Source organism: Bombina bombina, chromosome 1 (assembly GCF_027579735.1).
Source record: "Bombina bombina isolate aBomBom1 chromosome 1, aBomBom1.pri, whole genome shotgun sequence".
NCBI classification, from domain to species: Eukaryota; Metazoa; Chordata; class Amphibia; order Anura; family Bombinatoridae; genus Bombina; species Bombina bombina.
The window spans coordinates 668,014,612-668,039,445 of NC_069499.1; the positions used below are offsets into that span (position 1 = coordinate 668,014,612).

Here is a 24,834-nt window from a genome sequence, read left to right on the forward strand (position 1 = left end):
AAATACAGGTGCACAAGAGACCTACCCTGAAAGCTATTTTTTTCTACCTCCCAAATATGTGGTCTGACTTCTAGATTCTACACATATCTGTCAAGTCCGGCTCTACTGTGTCAGCTATGAAGCAATGAGAAACCTTGCATAATTTGTTTACTCCTCTTTATAAATAACATTCTTACATAACGGGTCAAAGATATTAGGGTAGTAGCATTGGTATAAAATACGGCCAGATTACGAATGGAACGATAATTAATGCTCCTGCTCGAGCGTTAATTGCGGTAGAAGTAAACTTTTTGTGTGTATCGGTTTACTCTCATATTACGAATTGAAACTAAAAAGTTATCGCTATCGCGCTATCCCGACACGCATAAAAAGCTGAACTTACAATATAGCGTGTGCGATAACCTATTCCCCATAGATGTCCATGGAAAAAAAAAGTGGAAAAAAACACCCTACACATGCGCATATTCTCATGTGCGCTAACCTGACATGAAAATAGGAATATTTCACATTCCGATGTTCTTCACATAGAAGAATATGTTTTATTTATTGATAAATATATATTTTTATATATATTTGATGGTATTTTGGTACAATATATATCTATACCTATATGTATATACATGATTATATATGGCTATTGATATACTGTATAATGATTATATATAGGTATATCTATTTATAAATACATAGGTATAGTTTATATATATATATATATATATATATATATATATATATATATATATATATATATATATACACAAATGTCTATTTATAAATACTTTGAATATATTCTGCTGTGCGCAGAACACTCGAATGTCAAATATTGACTGTAAATACACAGTATAACACTTTATTAAAAATGAATATTGCATAAATATGCTTTTACATGTTTTCATCTTCTTAACGGCAAAGGGCTCCAATGCACTTGTATTTATGTCTATATATGTATACATATGTATTTATGTGTGCATATATGTCTGTAAACACATATACACATAAATACATATGTACACACACACATTTTATATATAGATAGATAGATAGATAGATAGATAGATAGATAGATAGATAGATAGAGAGATACACTAAATACACTAAATACAAAATGTAGAGAAAATAACTCATTGTGTAAACCATTTACAAATCTAGACAAGTCAGAAGACTTACACCGTTTCCAATGCAGCAAAGGATTCTGGGTAATATATGCAAATGGGGTTCACAATGACTCACCTTTTTACTTTTAGCCTGCTTTTTAAGGCAGACTTCCCTTTACGCCATAGCATTGCCGCATTACACAGCTTTTACGTTTAGCTAGGGTTAGTACAGTGATTCAGACCAATCCCAGGACAGCTGTTTCGTGGTTTTTGCCACTCATCAGCTGGGAGTAGGTTGAATCACTGCTTGGTAAAGTTAATTTCTGGGGGAAATACAACAACAATTAAAATTATGGGGAGGCGAAAAGTGAGTTTAAAATTCTCCACTAAATACAAAATGTAGAGAAAATAACTCATTGTGTAAACCATTTACAAATCTAGACAAGTCAGAAGACTTATTTTTCCCACAGAAACTCTCCGATTACACTGTTTCCAATGCAGCAAAGGATTCTGGGTAAGATATGCAAATGAGGTTCAGAATGACTCACCTTTTTACTTTTAGCCTGCCTTTTAAGGCAGACTTCCCTTTACGCTATAGCATGTGTAATGCTATGGCATAAAGGGAAGTCTGCCTTAAAAAACAGGCTAAAAGTAAAAAGGTGAGTCATTCTGAACCTCATTTGCATATCTTACCCAGAATCCTTTGCTGCATTGGAAACAGTGTAATTGGAGAGTTGGGAAAAGTAAGTCTTCTGACTTGTCTAGATTTGTAAATGGTTTACACAATTAGTTATTTTCTCTACATTTTGTATTTAGTGGAGGATTTTAAAATCACTTTTCGCATATATATATATATATATATATATATATATATATATATATATATATATATATATATATATATATATATATACACACACACACATACATACACACACACTGTATATACACACATGCATACAAATATATCTTTAGACATGTATATGTATATATCTCTATGTTGAAGCCCTTTGTCTGCCTTTTTTTATTCTACTACCTGAGATCTCATATCTTTGAGCCCTTATAACATTTGTGTGCAACATTTTTTGTGAATAATTTTTATTAGATGCTGTTAATTTGAGTGCAAGTGTACTATTTTAATGTATTTTTTGTTTTGTGACACTTTTTTGTTTCACAAAACAGTTAACCACAGCTAATCTGACAAGCGTTAACTTTAATTGCGCACAAGCGACCGTTTTACTTTCAACTTGTAATATGAGTGCAGATTAATCTGCGCGCAAATGCAAAAACACAATATCACTATTTGTTAGTTTTAGTCATATTTCCTAGAGTCCACCTTAGCATTTCACCCAGTTACCAATTTATCATTGCAGAATGCAAAGTTCTCCTACAAATACGGTTGTTGTAGTTCTCCATAGGCACTGAGGAGAACAGCATTATAAATCACCATGTATTTGAGCTTGTGTCATGTTCACATCTATTTCTGATGGAGTGCTTTCTGGATCTAGCAGGTGTATCTTTACCTAGGCACCAGAAAAGGCCTGAGAATGAAGAAAGTATACTCTTGCAAAGCCTCAAAATACAGGTACATATGCCAAACATAGAACGCAAAACTGCCCCACAATGAACGAATATTCTACTTACAATTTAAATGTGTTATGGTTACAACGGGTCATTATTATAACAGAGTTAAATAAAAAAATGTATTGTGGTCTCATCAAATGTGCCCTGCTAGTTCCCAGTAGAGTATTGTTGCTCCATAGTCTACCTAAGTATATTTTTTCTACAAAAGATTAAAGTAAATGTGTAAGAGAAAAAAATGAATGCACAAATTTTCCCCCATGTAAAACACAAATGTAATAGATAAATTGAAGACAGCAAAAAATACTAAATTAAAAAAACAAGGGTTTGAAATAATAAATCAGGAAAACTTCATGCTTCTCGCTCGCCTTCCAAATTAATAGTGCAATTTTTTGATAAATATGAGCGCATTTGTGTGGTGTGGTGTATTAAGAAAGACATATTTAAAAATGTTATTAACCATTGGGGCACCATGAGTGTAATGTTAACTCTCATTTGAGAGGTGTCTATTACCTTTCATTTTAGGGGTCTCATGGATCTATTCATTTTTTGCAGAGAATTTCACCTCACACCCTTTTTATTGCTTAAAATCAGGTATAATAGCTGGGGAAAAATATACATCAAGCATGTGATATCTGTCATTCAAATGTTTTTATAGAATGAATATCGATCGTAACATTCAAACATTTCATTTTAACATTCAAATATAATGAATGAATTTAAATACCGATTTCCAAATACCTACATAGAACTCTATAAGAATCAGTATTAGTGTCAATATAAAAATATTGGAGTGTTACTTTTAACAATGAAATTCTCTATACAATATTTTTATTGTTTCCTTAGGTTTTTAAATGTTACACTTGACAAAGGGGAAATGAATTCCGGGTTATGGGAAGTAGCTAGCGGGGCAGTGGCTCAACGTTAACGATATTTTGCCACTAATTACCAGCTTGCTCTCAATAGTTTATTGCTACTACTGAGCCATCTAGGTATGTTTTTCAAAAAAAGGATACCATGAGAACAAAATAAATTGGATAATAGTAGTAAAGTAAAAAGTATCTTAAAATTACGAGCGCAATCTGAACCATGAAAGTTTATTTTTGACTTACATGTATCTTAAATTTCTTACTATTGATACATATGTATATATAACTGTTGGGTTATCTGATTTATCTACAAAAATTTCCATAGACTCCAAAACATCTTTAATGGATTGGGATCAACCCCTATATGTTATATATCATTCAGATAGAGCGTGGCATTTTAAACAACATTCTAATTTACTTTTATTATCTAATTTGGGACATAAGAGACATGAAGCACATTTTTTTTCTTTCACGATTCAGACAGAGCGCACAATTTGTAACAACACTCAAATTTACCTCTATTATCCAATTAGTTTTTTTCTTTTGGTTTACTTTGTTCAATGAGCAGCAAAGCATTACTGGGAGCTTGCTGATCTCATCTAGTAAGCCAATGACAAGAGTCATATATGTGCAGCAAGCACACAGTACTGCATTTCTGCTCTTTGGTCAAAAACAGTATAACTTTCAACAAATTATACTAAGAGAATAAAGCAAATTAGATAGTAGAAATAAATTGAAAAGTTGCTTAAAATTGCATGCTCTGAAGCTTAATTGCGATATTACTGTCCCTTTAAAAGTGCAGGTTTTCCTTGAAAAGAAGGTTACACAAAATAAGGTCTTACAAACCTCAAATTTGGACAGGCAGGCAATTTTCTGTAGGAACATAAGCCAAAATAAATGATGACACATCTAACAAATTGCTGCTGTTTTGAGACTTTTTTTTTCTCCAAGTCTAATATGCACCTAAGCAAAGTAAACAGTTGATGAGTTTTTCCATATGCTGCATATGCAGACAGGATACGCACACATAGCTTTTGGCACAGCTTCTCAAGGACCTGTAGCCTAATATGAGCTAAAATAATCCCTTCAACACAAGTGTCTGTCAGCACTGAAACCATTAAAGGAACCTTTACTATAAAAACACAGATGGGCACATCTATGACTGTTTTCTGTTACTTTGAAACACTCTCAACTAACAAAATGCCCTCATTTGTTAACCTAGGGGTCAGCAACCTTGGCTCTCCAGATATTTTAGAACTACATTTCCCATGATGCTTAGGCAGCTTAAAGACATTTAAGCATCATGGGAAATGTAGTTCTAAAACAACTGGAGAGCCAAGGTTGCTGACCTGACCCAGGCAATACCATGATAGAACATTACAGAGAAGAATAGACAAAATAATGCAAGCTTCTAGGTAACTTTAAAAAATGTGTAATAAAGGCTGAAAAACCCCAATAAAACAAAACAAAAATGTGAAAGTACATTTGAAAGAGCACTATTTATTTGTTTGCAGGTTATGGTAAAGCTGTTTATTTTAAAAAGGCCATATATAGTATAATTTTATTTATATATATATATATATATATATATAGAAAGGCTGCAAAATCAGCAAATGCATACTACAAAGAACTTAAAGGGACATAATACAGGTAGCCCTCAGTTTACGCCGGGGTTAGGTTCCAGAAGGAATGGTTATAAATTGAAACCGTTGTAAATTGAAACCCAGTTTATAATGTAAGTCAATGGAAAGTGAGGGATTAAGGTTCCAGGCTCCTCTCAAAATTGTCATAAGTAACACCTAATACATTATTTTTAAAGCTTTGAAATGAAGACTGAATGCTAAACAGCATTGTAAACCTAATAAAATAATCACACAACACAGAATATATAATTAAACTAAGTTAAATGAACAAAAACATTTGCTAAACAGCTTTATAAACCTAATAAAATAATCACACAACACAGACTTCACTTGCATTTTTCTGCAAACAGATCTTTCTATGCATTCCAATCTGGACTTATTTATAGAGAGGAAGATCTTGTTCCTTTGAAATTTGCTCGATAGCGCAGGTCTGGTTAAACTGATTAATTTCAGCTTGCTTGGCTTTACCGCAGCACAAGCAGACAGCTCCACCTACTGGCTATTTTAATAAATGCACTGCTTCTCAATGCTTTTCAATAGCAGTCACATGACTGGAAAAAAAGGTTGTTATTCTGAAACGGTGTAAATTGAACCGTTGTAAAACGAGGGCCACCTGTACTCATATGCTAAATCACTTGAAACTGGTTCAGTATAACTGTAAAAAGCTGACAGGAAAATATCCCCTGATGATCTCTATATAAAAAAGGAAGATATTTTACCTCACAATTTCCTTAGCTCACCAGAGTAAGTTCTGTGTAAAAATGTATACTTCAGCTGCAGGTAAAAAATTTTTTTTTTTAAAAAATGAAGAACTCTTTTACTGTGATCTCATGAGATTTCACTTAACTCTCATGAGATTTCATAGTAAACTTCCTTAAACTGAATAGGGAAATAAGATGAGAGTGCACAAAGCTCGCTCCTTTGCCTATCCCGGGGCAAAAACACTGATTTGCTGCTTAGAAGTCCTTTACAATGGGATGTGACTACTAAGGATTTTTTTAGGTAAAATATCTTTCTTTTTTACATAGAGATGTTCAGGTGATATTTTCTAGTCAGCTTCTTACACCTATGCTGCATCACTTTCAAGTGTTTCAACATTTGGGTATCATGTCCCTTTAAGGGATATTCCAGCCAAGATTGTAAACCACATGGCTGCTTTTCTGTATTGAACAGAAGCAATTTTGTAATATACATGCATTAGGAAAAATGCTTCTAATAAAAGCTATAGCTGTTTCAAAAGTGCACCAGCAATTTAAAAACAACACTTGTTCGGAGAGCCTAAGGTGCTTGTACCATCTGGTAATGACTCAATTTGTTTATTTCTGACACGATACAAGTCCCACTGATGCTCTAAACAGCTGCAGTATTTAAAATGTGGGTACAGTGAAATATCTAGCTATGCCTCACATGCACAGAAAAATGTTAACACAAAAACACTGATACAAAATTTAGCAGGTACCACTATATCTAACCCACAGTAGATTAATTTGCACAATACTATGGGGTCCTTTATGATGGATCAAAAGTAGCCCGCACAGAGGAGACGGAAAAAAAAAACTAAGCTCCTTCCTGGAACAAACTGATCTAAGTAGTATAACAGAGGCAGATCGCGAATTACTAAACTCTACAATTAAACATGCAGAAATAGTCTCAGTTATTAAAGACTTGAAACCAGGGAAAGCTCCGGGACGGACGGTTTTCCCATAGAATACTATAGACATTGATGGCTCAGATCATTGGTGGGTGGGAGCAGCAGCTAGGAGGTGGGTGGGCGGACCATCGATGTCTTGGGGGTATATTACTTACACAGCAATATCGCCGACACTTGGCGGCAGTGGCGATTCCGATTTTTTTTTTTTTTTTAAAATTGTATATCGATGGGGGGCTCTCTGGATGTTGGGCAAGGAATCTGGGAGGGGGAGGGAGGATATTGAGGGGGGCAGCTACACTACAGAAACTATCCAATTTAATTTAAAAAATAAACTATTTTAGGGGCAAACTGGGTACTGGCATACAGCAGTCAGTACCCAAGATGGTGGCAAATAGGTAGAGGGGGGAGGGTTAGAGAGCTGTATGGGGGGCTAAGATGGGATCCAACACTGCAGAGTCAATTGAAAAAAAACAAACAAAATGCTTTTTATTTTAGTACAGACAGACTTTCTGCCAGTACTTAAGATGGCGGTGACAATTGTAAGGTGGGGGAGGGAAGAGAGCTGTTTGAGGGGGGTCAGGGAGGGTTCAGGGGGTGGGATGTGTCAGGTGGGATTCTGATCTCTACACTAAAGCTAAAATTAACCCTACAAGCTACCTAATTAACCCCGTCACTGCTGGGCATAATGCAAGTGTGGTGCGCAGCGGCATTTAGCGGCCTTCTAATTACCAAAAAGCAACTCCAAAGCCATATATATCTGCTTTTTCTGAACAAAGGGGATCACAGAGAAGCTTTTACAACCATTTGTGCCAAAATTGCACATGCTATTTGTAAATAATTTCAGTGAGAAACCAAAAATTGTGAAAAATGTTTTTTTATTTGATCGCATTTGGCAGTGAAATGGTGGCATGAAACATACCATAATGGGCCTAGATCAATACTTTAGGTTGTCTACTAAAAAAATAAAGTATATACATGTGAAGGGATATTCAGGGATTCCTGACAGATATCAGTGTTACAACGTAACTATCGCTAATTTTGAAAAAAAAAAAAAATGGTTTGGAAATAGAAAAGTGCTGCTTGTATTAATTGCCCTATAACGTGCAAAAAAAGCAAAGAACATGTAAACATTTGGTATTTCTAAACTCAGGACAAAATGTAGAAACTATTTAGCATGGGTGCTTTTTTTGGTAGTTGTAGATGTGTAACAGATTTTGGGGGTCAAATTTAGAAAAAGTGTTTTTTTCTTAAATTTTTCCATCATATATTATAAACAAAATTTATAGTAAATTATAAGATATGATGAAAATAATGGTATCTTTAGAAAGTTCATTTAATGGCGAGAAAAACGGTATATAATATCTGTGGGTACAGTAAATGAGTAAGAGGAAAATTACAGCTAAACACAAACACCGCAAAAATGTAAAAATAGCCTTGGTCCCAAACGGTCAGAAAATGGAAAAGTGCTATGGTCCTTAAGGGGTTAAAATTGCATGCTCTATCTGAATAATGAAAGTTTAATTTTGACTTGAGTGACCCTTTAACATAGCAACGAAGAACTGCAGATTTTTAAAGAAAGACATTTTAACAGTACATAGGTATAATATAGTAACCAATTACTGATTGTACCAGTAGAGAAATAAATGGTCAAATGTTATCTCTAAACTCAGTATGCTGAAGAAAACACATCATTTACCCAATATTACAATTAAACTCGCTCTTGTTTTTGTGGATGTGACATTCTGAGAGATTTGTTTTGCCAGTTAGTTACAAGACAGGTTCACTGTAACCAGGACAACAGCCTACGCCAATAAAAAAAGCTACAAACTTGAACATTCCAAAGAGGACAGATACCTAGTGGCAACATTAAGTGATTTATAGTTAACATTGTATATTTCTACCAGAAAACTTTATTTGTGTGATCAAACTCTTGAGTCACACATCAAATGTACCTAAATCTCTAAAACAGAATCTGATGTGGGCGATATATTGTATTAATTTTGTTGCATTTGTTATTCAAATTACAAAATGTAAAATTGATATGAAATATTCAAAGTAGAAAATGTAAAATTTCTATTAAATATACCTAAAGGCAGGAAAGGATAAAAACAATATAATATTACCAAAAAAAGATGTATGAATTAGTTGAACTGTGAAAGTGAGTTAAATAGGATGCAAAACATCTCCGTCTTAAAAAATACAATAAGACTACACTTAAAAAGGGACAGTAAAGTCCAAATTAAACTTTCATGATTCAGATAGGGCATTTGATTTTAAACAACTTTCCAACTTACTTTTAAAATCAAATTTGCTTTGTTCTCTTGGTATTCTTAATTGAAAGTTAAACCTAGGTAGGCTCATATGCTAATTTCTAAGCCCTTGAAGGCCGCCTCTTATCTGAATGCTTTTAACAGGTTTTCCCAGTTAGAGGGTGTTACTTCACATGTGCCATATAGAAAACATTGTACTCACACCCATGGAGTTATTTAAGAGTCAGCACTAATTGCCTGAAATGCAAGTCTGTCAAAAGAACTAAGATAAGGAAGCAGTCTGAAGAGGCTTAGATACAAGGTAATCACAGCGGTAAAAAGTATATTTCTATAACTGTGTTGGTTATGCAAAACTGGAAAATGGGTAATAATAAAGGGATTAGCTATCTTTTTAAACAATACCATTTTGGGGGTTTACTGTCCCTTTAAAGGACCATTAAATACAGTAGAATTGTATAATCAACAGATGCACGATACAAAAGCAATGTAGTAGCACTTAATTATCAGTAGATTTTTTTTCTGCGAAAATTCAAATTTTGCTATGTTGGAAATTTGTTTACAATTGCATTCTCAGTGTGAATCATTAAAGAAAAAACTAACACCCAACAAGTTGCGCAAACCTGAGCGCATTTTCTCAAGTGCGCTAACCCTACATGGAAATATTAATATTCCACATTCCAATGTTCTTCACATTGCTGAATATATTCCATTTCTTCATAAATACATATTTATATATATATATATATATATATATATATATATATATATATATATAAGGTTATCAGCTACAATATATATATATATATATATATATATATCTATCAGTGATGTGCAGTCACTAGAGGCAGGTGAGGCAGGGTTTCACCTCTCATATGGGCAAAAATATATTTTTTTAATTGGCTTTAAAAAAAAATACAAAAATAAAAATATTGCAATTTTTTTTTCCAGCATTTTTTTTCCCACAGCTACATGTTGTGCAATAGAGAGGCACAAGCAGGTCTGCCCTCCATTACACAACTTGCTGCACCACCTACTGGATGAAAGTGGTTAAGATCATTCCATGGCCCATAAGTGCTTATTTGAGGCAGGCCTCTTTGGGGCTGACCCAATCCAGTGAGAGGTATCAGTCAGGGGAACTTAAAGTGTCAGTAAACCTTAAAAATAATGTTATATAATTCTGCACATAGTGCAGAATTATATAACATTATATTAGCGCAATCTTTATAAAACATAATTTCCCCTTTGAATTTTTTTTTAAAAAAAACTGCTGTTTTCCAGACCCGCTCTCTGTGATCTTCTGAGTGGGTCTGTTTTTTTCAAACAGTGCATCGGGCCAGCTGTATAGTCACCGCCCGGCCCGACTGCGCCATAGCACTAAGTGCAGCTCGCTCCTGCTGTCTGACAGAGCAGGAGCGAGCTGCACTTAGTGCTATGGCGCGGTTGGGCCGGGCTGTGACTATAAAGCTGGCCCGATGCACTGTTTGAAAAAAACAGACCCACTCAGAAGATCACAGAGAGCGGGTCTGTAAAACAGCAGTTTTTTTTTAAAATTCAAAGGGGAAATTATGTTTTACAAAGATTGCGCTAATATAATATTATATAATTCTGCACTATGTGTAGAATTATATAACATTACTTTTAAGGTTTACTGTCCCTTTAAGGTTTGGGCTGGATGTTAAATCATATAAAACAAAACAAAAACGGAAAAAAAATACTTTCATTTATTTTGTTGCTGCCCTGTACAGCTGCCGGCTTTGATTTAATAAAAAAGAGAGTTCTGTACTCCCCTCCAAGTGCAGTGGAATGTTCCACTGTCACTTCCTTACAGAGCAGGAAGAGATGCAGAGAGAGCAGTGTTTTAGCCACATTTTATTGAAGTAAGCTATGCAACCTTAGATTTTACAGAAAGGGATACTGTTAGTGAAAAATATAATTTATGCTTACCTGATAAATTCATTTATCCTGTAGTGTAGTCAGTCCACGGGTCATCCATTACTTATGGGATTATATCTCCTCCCTAACAGGAAGTGCAAGAGGATCACCCAAGCAGAGCTGCTATATAGCTCCTCCCCTCTACGTCATATCCAGTCATTCGACCGAAAACCAAACGAGAAAGGAGAAACTATAGGGTGCAGTGGTGACTGGAGTTTAATTAAAATTTAGACCTGCCGTAAAAAACAGGGTGGGCCGTGGACTGACTACACTACAGGAGAAATGAATTTATCAGGTAAGCATAAATTATATTTTCTCCTGTTAAGTGTAGTCAGTCCACGGGTCATCCATTACTTATGGGATACCAATACCAAAGCCAAAAGTACACGGATGATGGGAGGGATAAGGCAGGAACATTAAACAGAAGGAACCACTGCCTGTAGAACCTTTCTCCCAAAAACAGCCTCCGAAGAAGCAAAAGTGTCAAATTTGTAAAATTTTTAAAAAGTGTGAAGTGAAGACCAAGTTGCAGCCTTGCAAATCTGTTCAACAGAGGCCTCATTCTTAAAGGCCCAAGTGGAAGCCACAGCTCTAGTAGAATGAGCTGTAATCCTTTCAGGAGGCTGCTGTCCAGCAGTCTCATAGGCTAAGCGTATTATGCGACGAAGCCAAAAAGAGAGAGAGGTAGCCGAAGCTTTTTGACCTCTCCTCTGTCCAGAATAAACGACAAACAGGGAAGAAGTTTGACGAAAATCTTTAGTTGCCTGCAAATAAAATTTCAGGGCACGGACGACGTCCAGATTGTGCAGAAGTCGTTCCTTCTTTGAAGAAGGGTTAGGGCACAATGATGGAACAACAATCTCTTGATTGATATTCTTGTTAGTGACTACCTTAGGTAAGAACCCAGGTTTAGTACGCAGAACTACCTTGTCTGAATGAAAAATCATATAAGGAGAATCACAATGTAAGGCCGATAACTCAGAGACTCTTCGAGCCGAGGAAATAGCCATTAAAAACAGAACTTTCCAAGATAACAGTTTGATATCAACGGAATGAAGGGGTTCAAACGGAACACCTTGCAGAACGTTAAGAACTAAGTTTAAGCTCCACGGCGGAGCAACAGTCTTAAACACAGGCTTAATCCTAGCCAAAGCCTGACAAAAAGCCTGAACGTCTGGAACTTCTGCCAGACGTTTGTGTAAAAGGATAGACAGAGCTGAAATCTGTCCCTTTAACGAACTAGCAGATAAACCCTTTTCTAAACCTTCTTGTAGAAAAGACAATATCCTAGGAATCCTAACCTTACTCCATGAGTAACTCTTGGATTCGCACCAATATAAGTATTTACGCCATATTTTATGGTAAATTTTCCTGGTAACAGGTTTCCTAGCCTGTATCAAGGTATCAATCACTGACTCAGAGAATCCACGCTTTGATAGAATCAAGCGTTCAATCTCCATGCAGTCAGCCTCAGAGAAATTAGATTTGGATGTTTGAAAGGACCCTGAATCAGAAGGTCCTGTCTCAGAGGCAGAGACCATGGTGGACAGGACGACATGTCCACTAGATCTGCATACCAGGTCCTGCATGGCCACGCAGGCGCTATTAGAATCATCGATGCTCTCTCCTGTTTGATCCTGGCAATCAATCGAGGAAGCATCGGGAAAGGTGGAAACACATAAGCCATGTTGAAGACCCAAGGTGCTGTCAGAGCATCTATCAGTACCGCTCCCGGGTCCCTGGACCTGGATCCGTAACAAGGAAGCTTGGCGTTCTGGCGAGATGCCATGAGATCCAGATCTGGTTTGCCCCAATGATGAAGCAGTTGGGCAAACACCTCCGGATGAAGTTCCCACTCCCCCGGATGAAAGGTCTGGCGACTTAGAAAATCCGCCTCCCAGTTCTCCACGCCTGGGATGTGGATCGCTGACAGGTGGCAAGAGTGAGACTCTGCCCAGCGAATTATCTTTGAGACTTCCATCATCGCTAGGGAACTCCTTGTTCCTCCTTGATGGTTGATGTAAGCCACAGTCGTGATGTTGTCCGACTGAAACCTGATGAACCTCAGAGTTGCTAACTGAGGCCAAGCCAGAAGAGCATTGAAAATTGCTCTTAATTCCAGAATGTTTATTGGAAGGAGTCTCTCCTCCTGAGTCCATGATCCCTGAGCCTTCAGGGAATTCCAGACTGCGCCCCAACCTAGAAGGCTGGCGTCTGTTGTTACAATCGTCCAATCTGGCCTGCGGAAGGGCATCCCCTTGGACAGATGTGGCCGAGAAAGCCACCATAGAAGAGAATCTCTGGTCTCTTGATCCAGATTTAGCAGAGGGGACAAATCTGAGTAATCCCCATTCCACTGACTTAGCATGCACAATTGCAGCGGTCTGAGATGCAGGCGCGCAAAAGGTACTATGTCCATTGCCGCTACCATTAAGCCGATTACCTCCATGCACTGAGCCACTGACGGGTGTTGAATGGAATGAAGGACACGGTAAGCATTTAGAAGTTTTGATAACCTGTCCTCCGTCAGGTAAATTTTCATTTCTACAGAATCTATAAGAGTCCCTAAGAAGGGAACTCTTGTGAGTGGCAATAGAGAACTCTTTTCTACGTTCACCTTCCACCCATGCGACCTTAGAAATGCCAGAACTAACTCTGTATGAGACTTGGCAGTTTGGAAACTTGACGCTTGTATCAGAATGTCGTCTAGGTACGGAGCTACCGCTATGCCTCGTGGTCTTAGTACCGCCAGAAGAGAGCCCAGAACCTTTGTAAAGATTCTTGGAGCCGTAGCTAACCCGAAGGGAAGAGCTACAAACTGGTAATGCCTGTTTAGGAAGGCAAATCTTAGATACCGGTAATGATCCTTGTGAATCGGTATGTGAAGGTAGGCATCCTTTAAATCCACTGTGGTCATGTACTGACCCTCTTGGATCATGGGTAAGATGGTTCGAATAGTTTCCATTTTGAACGATGGAACTCTTAGGAGTTTGTTTAGGATCTTTAAGTCCAAGATTGGTCTGAAGGTTCCCTCTTTTTTGGGAACCACAAACAGATTTGAATAGAACCCTTGTCCGTGTTCCGACCGCGGAACTGGGTGGATCACTCCCATTAGTAAGAGGTCTTGTACACAGCATAGAAATGCCTCTTTCTTTATCTGGTTTGCTGATAACCTTGAAAGATGAAATCTCCCTTGTGGAGGAGAAGCTTTGAAGTCCAGAAGATATCCCTGAGATATGATCTCCAACGCCCAGGGATCCTGGACATCTCTTGCCCAAGCCTGGGCGAAGAGAGAAAGTCTGCCCCCCACTAGATCCGTTTCCGGATCGGGGGCCCTCACTTCATGCTGTCTTAGGGGCAGCAGCAGGTTTTCTGGCCCGCTTGCCCTTGTTCCAGGACTGGTTAGGTTTCCAGCCCTGTCTGTAGCGAGCAACAGTTCCTTCCTGTCTTGGAGCGGAGGAAGTTGATGCTGCTCCTGCCTTGAAGTTACGAAAGGCACGAAAATTAGACTGTTTAGCCCTTGGTTTGGCCCTGTCTTGAGGCAGGGCATGGCCCTTACCTCCAGTAATGTCAGCGATAATTTCTTTCAAACCGGGCCCGAATAATGTCTGCCCTTTGAAAGGAATATTAAGCAATTTAGATTTAGAAGTCACATCAGCTGACCAGGATTTAAGCCACAGCGCTCTACGCGCTTGAATGGCGAATCCTGAGTTCTTAGCCGTAAGTTTGGTTAAGTGTACTACGGCATCAGAAATAAATGAATTAGCTAGCTTAAGTGCTTTAAGCTTGTTTATAATCTCATCCAATGGAGCTGTGTCAAGGGTCTCTTCCAGAGACTCAAACCAGAATGCCGCCGCAGCAGTGACAGGCGCAATGCATGCAAGGGGTTGTAATATAAAACCTTGTTGAACAAACATTTTCTTAAGGTAACCCTCTAACTTTTTATCCATTGGATCTGAAAAAGCACAGCTATCCTCCACCGGGATAGTGGTGCGCTTAGCCAGAGTAGAAACTGCTCCCTCCACCTTAGGGACCGTCTGCCATAAGTCCCGTGTGGTGGCGTCTATTGGAAACATTTTTCTAAATATAGGAGGGGGTGAAAAAGGCACACCGGGTCTATCCCACTCCTTGTTAACAATTTCTGTAAGCCTTTTAGGTATAGGAAAAACGTCAGTACACACCGGTACCGCAAAATATTTATCCAGCCTACATACTTTCTCTGGAATTGCAACCGTGTTACAATCATTCAGAGCCACTAAAACCTCCCCTAGTAATACACGGAGGTTCTCAAGCTTAAATTTAAAATTTGAAATGTCTGAATCCAGTTTACTTGGATCAGATCCGTCACCCACAGAATGAAGCTCTCCGTCCTCATGTTCTGCAAATTGTGACGCAGTATCAGACATGGCTCTATTACTATCAGCGCACTCTGTTCTTATTCCAGAGTGATCTCGTTTACCTCTAAATTCTGGCAATTTAGATAGTACTTCAGTCATAACATTAGCCATGTCTTGCAAAGTGATTTGTATGGGCTGCCCTGATGTACTTGGCGCCACAATATCACGCACCTCCTGAGCGGGAGGCGAAGGTACTGACACGTGAGGAGAGTTAGTCGGCATAACTTCCCCCTCGTTGTCTGGTGATATATTTTTCACATATAAAGTTTGACTTTTATTCAAAGTAACATCTATACATTGAGTGCACAAATTTCTATTGGGCTCCACATTGGCCTTTAAACATATTGAACAAACAGCTTCATCTGTGTCAGACATGTTTAAACAGACTAGCAATAACACTAGCAAGCTTGGAAAAAAAACTTTTAAATAAATTTACAAGCTATATAAACAACGCTACTGCGCCTTTAAGAAAACATAAAAATGTGACACAGTTGAATTAACGATGAACCAAATATGTTAAAACAACCAAATTTTAACAGAAAATGTATAAAGTTAGCAGAGAATTGCACCCACAAGCAAAAGGATGATTAACCCCTTAATACCCAAAACGGATAACAGTTGAAATAATAAACGTTTTTTTTATCACAGTCAAACACACTGTCACAGATCTGCTGTGACTGATTACCTCCCTCAAAACTAGTTTTGGAGACCCCTGGGCTCTGTAGAGACGTCCTGGATCATGGAGGAAGAAACAGGAAGACTGTGACTAAATTTTTACTGCGCAATAAAGCGCTAAAATAGGCCCCTCCCACTCATATTACAACAGTGGGGAAGCTCAGTAAACTGTTTTTATTCAGAAACAAACAACAGCCATGTGGTAAAAATCATGCCCATAAAGTTTTATCACCAAGTACCTCAGAAAAAACGATTAACATGCCAGTAAACGTTTTTTAAAAATGAAAATTATGAAGTGTTATTAATAAGCCTGCTGCTAGTCGCTTTCACTGCAGTGCAGGCTCAAATATTACTTTAATATAGACAGTATTTTCTTAGTGAAATTCCATTCCCCAGAAATACCTCAGAGTATACATACATACATATCAGCCTGATACCAGTCGCTACTACTGCATTAAAGGCTGCACTTACATTACATCGGTATTAGCAGTATTTTCTCAGTCAATTCCATTCCTTAGAAAATAATATACTGCACATACCTCCTTGCAGGTGGGCCCTGCATGCTATCCCCTGTTCTGAAGTTACCTCACTCCTCAGAATGGCCGAGAACAGCAAGTGGATCTTAGTTACGACCGCTAAGATCATAGACAAACTCAGGTAGATTCTTCTTCTAATGCTGCCTGAGAAGAAACAACACACTCCGGTGCCGTTTAAAATAACAAACTTTTGATTGAAGAAATAAAAAACTAAGTTTAACACACCACAGTCCTCTCACACGTCCTATCTATTAGTTAGGTGCAAGAGAATGACTGGGTATGACGTAGAGGGGAGGAGCTATATAGCAGCTCTGCTTGGGTGATCCTCTTGCACTTCCTGTTAGGGAGGAGATATAATCCCATAAGTAATGGATGACCCGTGGACTGACTACACTTAACAGGAGAAAAGATAATTTAATGAATGTGGTTTAGTGTTTTTTGTTTTTTACTCTTTTACAGCAATTTAAGGATCGTTTTTGTATTTTGTTTACTCAAACTTTACAGTCACCCACTACCTTAGCAGCTTGCCTCAGTCTGTACTGCACACTAGTATATAACCTCTGTACTGCACACTAGTTTATAGTCTCACTCTCTTACTGACTTATGAACTCTCTGTAGCTCTGCAACTGTGTTTTCTCACAACATTATTATATAAAGCATGGTAATGTAAAATGAAACCAAGCAGTTTAGAATGAGTTATAAATGTCTCACTCTCTCTCCCCTCTGTCTCACTCTCTCTCTCTCCTCTGTCTCTCTCTCTCTCTCCTCTGTCTCTCTCTCTCTCTCTCTCCTCTGTCTCTCTCTCTCTCTCCTCTGTCTCTCTCTCTCTCTCTCCTCTGTCTCTCTCTCTCTCTCCTCTGTCTCTCTCTCTCTCTCTCCTCTGTCTCTCTCTCTCTCTCCTCTGTCTCTCTCTCTCTCTCCTCTGTCTCTCTCTCTCTCTCCTCTGTCTCTCTCTCTCTCCCCTCTGTCTCTCTCTCTCCCCTCTGTCTCTCTCTCTCCCCTCTGTCTCTCTCTCTCCCTTCTCTCTCTCTCTCTCTCTCTCTCTCTCCCCTCTGTCTCACTCTCTCTCCCCTCTGTCTCTCTCTCTCTCTCTCCTCTGTCTCTCTCTCTCTCCTCTGTCTCTCTCTCTCTCTCCTCTGTCTCTCTCTCTCTCTCCTCTGTCTCTCTCTCTCTCTCTCCTCTGTCTCTCTCTCTCTCTCTCCTCTGTCTCTCTCTCTCTCCTCTGTCTCTCTCTCCTCTGTCTCTCTCTCTCTCTCTCTCTCCTCTGTCTCTCTCTCTCTCTCCTCTGTCTCTCTCTCTCTCTCTCTCCTCTGTCTCTCTCTCTCTCCCCTCTGTCTCTCTCTCTCCCCTCTGTCTCTCTCTCCCTCTGTCTCTCTCTCCCCTCTGTCTCTCTCTCTCCCCCTCTGTCTCTCTCTCTCCCTTCTCTCTCTCTCTCTCTCTCTCCCTTCTGTCTCTCTCTCTCTCACCTCTGTCTCTCTCTCTCTCCCCTCTGTTTCTCTCTCCCCTCTGTTTCTCTCTCCCCTCTGTCTCTCTCTCTCTCCCTTCTGTCTCTCTCTCCCCCTCTCTCCCCTCTGTCTCTCTCTCTCCTCTCTGTCTCTCTCTCCTCTGTCTCACTCTCTCTCCCCTCTGTCTCACTCTCTCTCCCCTCTGTCTCTCTCTCTCTCTCTCCTCTGTCTCTCTCTCTCTCTCCTCTGTCTCTCTCTCTCTCTCCTCTGTCTCTCTCTCTCTCTCTCCTCTGTCTCTCTCTCTCTCTCCTCTGTCTCTCTCTCTCTCTCCTCTGTCTCTCTCTCTCTCTCTCCTCTGTCTCTCTCTCTCTCTCCTCTGTCTCTCTCTCTCTCTCCTCTGTCTCTCTCTCTCTCTCTCCTCTGTCTCTCTCTCTCTCTCCTCTGTCTCTCTCTCTCTCCTCTGTATCTCTCTCTCTCCTCTGCATCTCTCTCTCTCCCCTCTGTATCTCTCTCTCTCCCCTCTGTATCCCTCTCGTCTCTCTCTCTCCCCTCTGTGTCTCTCTCTCTCCCCTCTGTGTCTCTCTCTCTCCCCTCTGTGTCTCTCTCTCTCCCCTCTGTGTCTCTCTCTCTCTCTCCCCTCTGTGTCTCTCTCTCTCTCCCCTCTGTGTCTCTCTCTCTCTCCCCTCTGTGTCTCTCTATCTCTCCCCTCTGTGTCTCTCTCTCTCCCCTCTGTGTCTCTCTCTCTCCCCTCTGTGTCTCTCTCTCTCCCCTCTGTCTCTCTCTCTCTCCCCTCTGTCTCTCTCTCTCTCCCCTCTGTCTCTCTCTCTCTCCCCTCTGTCTCTCTCTCTCTCTCTCCTCTGTCTCTCTCTCTCCCCCCTCTGTCTCTCTCTCTCCCCTCTGTCTCTCTCTCTCTCTCCCCTCTGTCTCTCTCTCTCCCATCTGTCTCTCTCTCTCCCCTCTGTCTCTCTCTCTCTCCCCCTCTGTCTCTCTCTCTCTCTCTCTCCCCTCTGTCTCTCTGTCTCTCCCCTCTGTCTCTCCCATCTGTCTCTCTGTCTCTCCCCTCTGTATATCTCTCTCTCTCTCTCTCTCATCTGTGTGTCTCTCTGTCTCTTCCCTCTGTCTCTCTCTGTCTCTTCCCTCTGTCTCTCTCTGTCTCTTCCCTCTGTCTCTCTCTGTCTCTTCCCTCTGTCTCTCTCTGTCTCTTCCCTCTGTCTCTCTCCGTCTCTTCCCTCTGTCTCTCTCCGTCTCTTCCCTCTGTCTCTCTCTGTCTCTTCCCTCTGTCTCTGTCTCTCTCTCTCTCCCCTATGTCTCTCTGTCACTCCCCTCTGTCTCTCTCTCTCTCCCCTCTGTCTCTCTCTCTATCCCCTCTGTCTCTCTCTCTCTATCCCCTCTGTCTCTCTCTCCCCTCTGTCTCTCTCTCTCTCCCCTCTGTCTCTCTCTCTCCCCCCTCTGTCTCTCTCTCTCTCCCCTCTGTCTCTCTCTCTCTCCCCTCTGTCTCTCTCTCTCTCATCTGCGTCTCTCTCTCTCCCCTCTGTGTCTCTCTTCCTCCCCATCTGACTCTTTCATCCCTTATGTGTCTCTTTAACCCTCTGTGTGATTGTGTCTCTCTCTCTCTTTCTCTCTAACCCTCTGTGTCTCTCCCTCTCCCCCCCCCCCCCCGAGTGCTTTTCTGTGTTTCGCTTTACCTTTTATTTATTTAATTAATGAATTAGTGGTGCCATCTGAGGATGTGGCTTTATTTAAAGGGTGGGGTCAAGCGCCCCATCATCTTTAAATTTCACCAGCCACCACTGGATCAAGAGACATTTTTATATTTACTGAATAATGAAGGAATCTATAAGCATAATTTGCAGCATTAAAGTAAAAAGTATGTTTTAAACATATTTTAATGGGCCTGGATTTCTAGATCTCATAATCAGAGCAAGCATTTTGTTATCTGGCAAGAGTTTCTGTTACAATCCTTTAGACTAAAATCAGATGTTTACTAAGTTGACCAGTTTTCCAAGGCACCATTTAAAGGGACATGAAACCCATATGTTTTCTTTCATGATTTAGAAAAAGCATGCAATTTTAAATAACTTTCCAATTTACATCTAATATCTAATTTTCTTCATTCTTTTGATATCCTTTGTTGACAATCATATCTAAATATGCTCAGTAGCTGCTGATTGGTGGCTGCATATATATATATATATATCTCATGTGATTGCTATTTCTTCAACAAAGGATATCTAAAGAATGAATACATATCCTAGCCACTGCCTCACCAGCCTCTGACATCACCGCACGTCACTGACGATATGTGTTTTTCAGGTATTATATATATATATATATATATATATATATACATACACACACATACACACAGATATATATATAGGAATATCTATTTTAAAATACTTGGAACATTGTAATGTGATTTTTTTTACAGTAAATACATAGTTAAACACTTAATGAATATTGCATAAATATGATTTTCCCTGCTTTCAGCTACTTGACTGTAAAGGGCTCCAATGCACTTATATATGTCTCTATATGTGTACATATGTACTTATGTGTTTATATGTGTATATACAAAAATACATATGTACATGCCTTTAAAACACATGTATATATATATATATATATATATATATATATATATATATTTAAATTATTATTATTAGTGTTATTATGAGATTAAGTGTACATTTAAATATAATTTTAATGTGTTTTGTGCAACATTTTTGTTGAGTGTAGCCGTTAACCAGTGCTCTGGATAAGTTGTGCTATCCAGACATACATTAAATTCAATTCTGCTAAAGTGAACGAGTTTAATTTCAACCTGTAATATGCGTACAATAGCCGTGATAAACCCCTTTTCGTTTGCGCGCAACAGTTAGAGATCCACTCGTAATCTAGCCCAAAATCTGAAAAAAAATATTTTAATGCTCAGTATTTTATTGTTGCCATTTGTTCCAGCTTGTACGATGGGCAAGAATTTGAAAGTGTTAAATAATTATTCTTGGAAAAGCTAGTAATGTAAATCAATATGAATTATGTTTTTAGTAATAAACAGTCAAATCCATGTGTCTCTAGTATTTGTTTTAATAATCACAAACTATAGAAGCTTTTCACACAACAATTTTCAGTTTCAGACCTTTTTTCTTACATAAAACTGAATTATCTAGAATAAATTTGTAAAATATTTACAACATGCAGGAATGAAGATTACTTTTACAGCCAGCTATAACTTCCCTATGATAAAATAATCATCTTATAGAAAATATCATATAGCTGTCACAATCTTTTTCTATCTTCAACAAAGCCACAGATAAACAGTTTGTGGTTTTCAGCACAGTCTAGTATGGGTAAATTTGCACCTGCTGCACTGGTAAAGGACTGCAAATCCAATACAGTGTTGTCACCTTCACTATAGGTCCAATATGACCCCAGACTGAGGTTACATATAGTATAATTGCAATTTTGTTAGCAATTTTTCCATTATTTGGCAGTCCAGGGTCACACCCATTAAAAATCACCCTGACTATTTTTTATCTTATCCCCCCTGCTATGGCTAATTAAGGAACCACTAAATACAGCAAGAATTGCATAATTAAGAAGTGCATAATAAAATGACAAGGCAATAACACTTGCTTTGAATTTCACAAAAGCAGTAGATTTTTTTTCTGACAAGTTTATTTTTTCACACATTTTCCAGCCCCCTGTACCATGTGACAGACATCAGCCAATCACAGACTGAATCATGAAAGTTTAATTTTGGACTTGAGTTTCCCTTCAAATATAAAATGAGATATAAGCTCCCACACTGATTAAGCAACTACTGTAGAAAATTTTGCAGGACGCTCCCCAACCCCAGTGCAAAACTTACTAATGTTCAAGGTTAAAATTACAGAAAAATCCAGATGTGCAGAATTATGTAAAATAAGCAAAATCTTTGCTTCTCAAAATATTTGAAACTATAGAATATATTAGTGAGCTAAACGTATAATTACCTTGCAAGTGCCGACATCCTCTTCGAAGCAGCAGGTTTTTCTTTTACAACTGTGTCATAGTCTTGCTGTCTATTCACAGTGAGCCCGATCACGCCATTCAACTAAATGTAGCGTATTCCTACAGTAGGTAAAGCAGCCAACAGCTTTAGTGCGGGAGCTCATGAATTCTATATTTTCAAATATTTTTTAAAAAACAAAGGCTTTCTTTATTTACATAGTGCATAATTATGCTAGATTTTAAACAAAGTTGACCCTTAAAAACTCTAGAGGGAGTTATATTTTAAATGTAATGTCTTTGATGCTGCTTCACTGGGGAGTCTATTCAAGGAATAAGCTAAGTCTAAAGCTGGAGGTTAAACCCCAAAATGTTACTCTTTCATAAATACAATCACATACTGAAATCCCAGGAAGTGCTTTTCAATTTGTAGTTTTTTATATAACATGCAAATTAGCGTCTAATCCTCAAGTAAAATTGTGAATATTTCAATCGGAGATAACCTGTACCCAACAATTATAATGAAAAAACATGTTTTTTTCATCATGTGACAATATGTCAAATAAATTTTAAACCTATGTCATATTAAATGGATAGCAATGGCATTTTTTACATATGCATACATTATGGGCTACATTACAAGTGGATCGCTAAATTATCTCGCTCCCGCAAACAGGCAAATTTGTCTGTTTGCGGGAGCGCAATAATTAACCAGCCATTTCAAGTGTCTGGTTATTGCTACCATGACCTTGCGGTAGCAATTAGCACTCAGAAAATTAACCTAGAGATTAGATCTCTGGTTAGTTTTCTAAACGTGCCCCAAATGCCCTCAAAACAGAGGGCATTATAGTTTTTCTATTAAAAAAAATTTAACATTTTTTTTAATAAAAAAAACTGCACTAGACAGTTTTGGGGCATTAAAGTTGGTGGGAGTGGAGTGTTAGAAAAAAAAACGGCACTGAAAAGTGCCTTTACATTGCGGTCTATAGGAACTGTGTGTTCCCATAGACTGCAATGTAAATATATATGATTATATTCATATATTTTATATGTACTGTATATACACATATTAACACACAAATATACAGTATATGTATATATTCATATAAATATATATATTTAAAAATGCTGCCCATCGCTGCGCTACTTACCTCATTCGCTGTTCATGAGCTTGCGTTCGCACTGCGATTAACTTGTTATACCAGCGCACATTATCGCGTGCTGGTATTACACAGTGGAGCGCTAAATTTGCTTGCATGCAATATTTAGCGCTCCACTTGTAATCTGGCCCTACATTAGGAATTAAGCACTGCATTGTAAAATATCTGCAACAAAATAAATTTAAAACTGTAATTTTGTTCACAATATTTAGACTAATTATATTTAAAATACTTCAATTGTAAATTTAGGGCTCTGTAATCCTTGTGTTCCAAGCTACCTTTCCTTTCTTGTGTTAATATACTGTAACTCCTGTGCAGCACTGTGGTGCATTACAAATAAAGATACTTTTTCATTTATTCCTCTGTGAAAAGCACAATTGGGCTAAAAGAAGCTACTCACTGAAGGTAACCGGGCCATAGAACACTGAGCTGTTCATCGTTCCTGGCAAATTGATTATTTTTCTGTTTGTATTTGTATTATGACCCCGGGCAAAGTTTCCCTAAGGGTGATGGGGGAAACCAGGTGTGGACCCCTTGCCCAGTGTGCTTAGAGGGATAAGGCTGCACCTCGCTGATGAGGCCCATTGAAAGTTCAACACAAAGACATTTGTTTTACAATATACAAGACATATGCACAGGGTATACTATGCACAGTGTGGCAGTGGGTGATAATCATATGAGGAGTAGTGAAAATGTTTAAATGTTAAATTTTTTAGCTTACAATACAGTAATGAGTTTACCCCACGTAAATAGTCTTAAAAAACATCCAGCCATTATTGCACATTTGTATTGGTTTTGCACTCCCTTACAAATTAATGTTTTCTTGCATAATTTTCTATTACATAGGAAGGTACTATCTTCCTATTAATAGTTTCTCCTCTTGAGTGATATGTTGCATAATGACGACAACATAAGAAAGTTAAAGTAACATTTATTTTACTAATGTTACAAAAGTGAAGTGAGTTTTCCCCATTTATGCTGCTCAGGCTGCTTTGATAACCAACAAGTTATACCAGCATGGTTAGTGTAGTGCTATGGTTAGTAAAATTTGGGTTGCAGGGTCTACCTAAGGTTTTTGGGCCACACCTCAACTGTGACTTTGATACATCCTTCAGATGTATTGAATATGGAGTACTTGGCACTTGCTTCACACCTCTGACAACTTTTTCCCCCTCAAACTGCAGACACTGGGGGAGATTTATCTCTGCCTGATATTTCCGGGTCGCCAGAAACATAAGTTAAGAAGTAGCGGTCAGGCTACAATGAATCATGTCCGCCTGGCATTTGATAAATTGACCCCCATGCCTCAATCTTCCTATATAAATAAAATGAGTATGCAGACTCATAGGCTATTGCCAATAGGATTTCAGTAGCTCTCATCCTATTGGTTGATTTGAATTTCAACAATCAAATCAGCCAATAGGAATGCAAGGGACGCCATTTTGAAAAGGCTCCCTTACATTGAAGATCCAGTGTACGGCAGTGACCTTATGAAGAGGACGCTCCGCGCCGGATGTCTTCAAGGATGGATCCGCTCCGCTCCGACCGGGATGAAGATAGAAGATGCTGTCTGGATGAGGATAAATGTCCG

The 24,834-nt window shown here is 38.6% G+C and overlaps 1 protein-coding gene across 4 annotated transcripts in view; it reads right to left on the reverse strand.

Moving 5' to 3' along the window:
• LOC128645842 (synaptotagmin-like protein 2) overlaps positions 1–24,834 on the reverse strand; it is a 258,116-nt gene that overhangs the window by 228,373 nt on the left and 4,909 nt on the right. The window contains exon 2 of one of the 4 annotated variants that reach the window (XM_053699131.1): positions 22,089–22,206. The exons of the other annotated variants lie outside the window; for them this stretch is intronic. The gene's annotated coding sequence lies outside the window, so the exon portion shown is untranslated. The remainder of the gene's footprint in view (positions 1–22,088; positions 22,207–24,834) is intronic. 4 annotated transcript variants of the gene reach the window in all.